At 46.3% G+C, this 2879-nt stretch overlaps 1 long non-coding RNA gene across 1 annotated transcript in view; it reads left to right on the top strand.

The window, feature by feature from the left end:
• The first annotated feature begins 6 nt into the window (after nucleotides 1–6).
• LOC119618067 overlaps nucleotides 7–2879 on the top strand; it is a 6043-nt gene continuing 3170 nt past the window's right edge. Inside the window, exon 1 of the long non-coding RNA XR_005234581.1 lies at nucleotides 7–195. This is a non-coding gene — a long non-coding RNA (uncharacterized LOC119618067). The remainder of the gene's footprint in view (nucleotides 196–2879) is intronic.

The raw sequence follows: 2879 nt of genomic DNA, 5'->3' as shown, positions 1-2879 counted from the left end.
GGACCAGGACCTGAACCAGGACCTGAACCAGGACCAGGACCAGGATCCGGACCCGGTTTCCTCTCTGATCTTTGGTGTCCTGCAGGTCCAGGACTGCAGGTTGTGGGTCCAGCAGCTGCCAGCAGGGGGCGCCAGAGACCAGAAGATGACCCCAGGAACCCTGAAGAGAGACACTGGAAGTCCCGCAGGTCAAAGGTCAGCAGATGTTTTATTAGAGGAGGTTCCTGAGCTGTCCCCTAAAAACTTATGTTTATTTAAAGAATAGTTTTTAGTTTCACCTCATCTGAAGCAGAAAAATAATTTTTTATTTGTTAAAGTGTTTGAGTCACAGAAACACTGAATGAATCTGATTAAATGTTTTATTTCAGGAAACATGAAAGAAATTTAATGTTCTGAAGGTTTTATTTCTTTCCTGAGTTTTAATCAAACAGAAACTTTCTGATCTGATTGATTGATTGATTCAAACCTGGTCTCATAAATCAGACATCTTCTCTCAGGAACAAACGGTTTCAGTCAGCAGAAGTTCTCACACATTCTCTGGAGGAACTCAAAGCCTAGTTCTCCATGTTCTCCTCAGGTCCACCTGGTTCTCCTCAGGTTCTCCAGGTTCTCCTCGGGTTCTGAAGTTCTTTCAGAGTTTTGAGTTTGTCTCAGTTCTCGTTCTTCAGAGAAAAGATGGATAAAAAGAACAAGAACTTCCTGCAAAAATAAATATTCTTATTTTAAAACAATTTAACTTCCCAACATCAGAAGGACACACACAGAGACACACACAGACACACACAGACAGACACAGACAGACACACACACAGACAGACACAGACAGACACACACACAGACACACACTCAGACGTCCTCAGCTGCAGCTCCATTAGACGTGTTTAATTATTGATCTCAGCAGAGTCCTGATGGACACACAGTTATGTTCTGATGTCATCGGTGTGTGTGTGTCTGTGTGTGTGTGTGCGTGTCTGTGAGGCCACACTGAGCACGCTCAGTCAGCCTCAGTTTGACCTCCAGAAACACGACTTCAGCTGAGATCCAGGTCAGATCTCACTGACCCGACAGAACCCGGCAGAACCTGACAGAACCTGACAGAACCTGACAGAACCGACAGAACCGACAGAACCGACAGAACCGACAGAACGTGACTCTGCTGACAGAACCAAACTTTAGATCCTGACGAGGAGCAGAGTTCATCGGAGCCGAACCTCAACAGGAAGTTCAGTTCAGCCTCTTCCTGTTTCAGACACACAGCGTGGTCCTTGAACCTGGACTCTTATTTTGAAGGGTTCCAGATGTTTTCTGCGAGCAGCTGGTTTCAGGAAACTCTGCAGGAATGAAAGAACTCCAGCTGAAACAGAAGCAGAGAAGAAGAAGAGGAGGAGGAGGAACTCACCTGAGCAGCTGCTCCTGGACGACAAACAGAAGGTTCCTAACCAAAGAGCCCTGTGGTTCTGTGGTCCCTGAATGCACCGTCAGCTGCAGCCTGCAGGCTTCGGCTCACGTGCACGGAGGAGTTTCTGCTGCTCCACAGTCCGTCAGTAATTGCTCAGAGAAGGCAGCATTATCTTTGCTCCGGGCCTTTCAGACGGAGATAAAGGCTCGTTGTGTCTCCAGGCCCAACGGGAAGCTGAGGACAGCAGCTGGACGTTTGTCTCTGACGCTCAGACGTGTCTTTAAATGTCCCCGTTCGGCTGAGGCCTGATGGGAAACGTAGTGCTGCTCAGGGATCAAACAGAAAACCTTTAATTCCTGCAGATGGACGATAGTGCCGTTTACAGACGACACTGAACTCATCGTGTGGAGGAAGAGGAGGAAGAGGAGGAGGAAGGAGAGGAAGAGGAGGAAGAGGAGGAAGGAGAGGAAGGGGAGGAAGGAGAGGAAGAGGAGGAAGGAGAGGAAGGGGAGGAAGGAGAGGAAGAGGAGGAAGGAGAGGAAGGGGAGGAAGGGGAGGAAGGAGAGGAAGAGGAGGAAGAGGAGGAAGAGGAGCTCTTATTTTGCTCTGATTTCCTCCGGATCCAAACGACTTCCATCAAGTCTCTGTTGGAACAAAATGTTAAGAAAACAACAAACAACAGGTTTTTCCTCCTGGAGCCTCCAGATGTTCAGTTTTCTTGTTAAAACTTTAAAAAGTTAATAATAATAAAAACATTAAAGTTTCTCCTGAACTAAATCAGACTTTTAGTTTGAAATATTTTCCCTCCTGAAGTTTTCCAGATAAATTTATATGTAACTCTGAAACGAGGGTCTGCGCTCAACGTAAACAAAACTCTGATCTGCAGATTTGACTCATTAAAACCAGAGCAGTACAGAAAACCTGTCTGACCTTTGACCCTGTTTCCAGTCACTTCCTGTTCCTGCAGGTAAACAAACACACCTGGCTGCTCGTCACAGATTTTAAATTTAAGAACAAGTGAAGCATCGACAGGAGGAACAAAATGTTGAGCAGAAGTCTTTAATAAAGACATGGAAACACCTGCAAAGGGTGAAGTTTGAACATTAAGTGCTGCAGTTTATTTATTCCCAGGATTAAATGTTTATTAGTGTTGAATTTGTTTATATTTAAGCTGCAGTACCACAAGCCGCCACTAGAACAAACCAACGCTGAGGCCGGTTGACGGTGGGGGCGCTGTTTCCGCCTCTCCGCTTCCTGCAGGTTCTTTCTTCGGTTCTGCAGAAGTTTGTCATTATGAGGTTCCCTCCAGGAGAACCTCAGAGATCCCGGATCTGCTCGGTTTGGATCATCATGGAGTCTTTTTAGCTCACACCAAGGATGATTTACTTCCCTTCATCAGGAGGGCAAAGGTCATCAGGGTTTAGATCCGAACAGCTTTAACTTCCTCACACACAGACACACACACACACACACACACACA

The sequence above is a fragment of the Kryptolebias marmoratus genome, linkage group LG20 (assembly GCF_001649575.2).
Source record: "Kryptolebias marmoratus isolate JLee-2015 linkage group LG20, ASM164957v2, whole genome shotgun sequence".
NCBI classification, from domain to species: domain Eukaryota; kingdom Metazoa; phylum Chordata; class Actinopteri; order Cyprinodontiformes; family Rivulidae; genus Kryptolebias; species Kryptolebias marmoratus.
The sequence above is the reverse complement of the archived record's forward strand: the minus strand, read 5'-3'. Positions and strand labels throughout refer to the sequence as shown.